Here is a 222-nt window from a genome sequence, read left to right as displayed (position 1 = left end):
CCCCCCCCGGCCCCCGCGTCGCTCCCGCAGGGGCGGCTTGGGCGGCGCTAACCCTAGCCGCCGCTGCCGACCCCTTCCCCCTTCTCCTCTCCCTCGCCACCACCGGAGGCGATCACCGGAAAGCTGCGCGTCCGCCGGGGAGGGTGGTGGCGGGGATCTTGTCCGCCTGTTTCGCGCAGGGGATTCGGAGCCGGGGCGGCGGCCTCGGGTGGTGGTGCGTCG

The sequence above is a fragment of the Triticum aestivum genome, chromosome 6A, assembly GCF_018294505.1.
Source record: "Triticum aestivum cultivar Chinese Spring chromosome 6A, IWGSC CS RefSeq v2.1, whole genome shotgun sequence".
In the NCBI taxonomy this organism is placed as follows: domain Eukaryota; kingdom Viridiplantae; phylum Streptophyta; class Magnoliopsida; order Poales; family Poaceae; genus Triticum; species Triticum aestivum.
Note: the sequence above shows the minus strand (reverse complement) of the source record.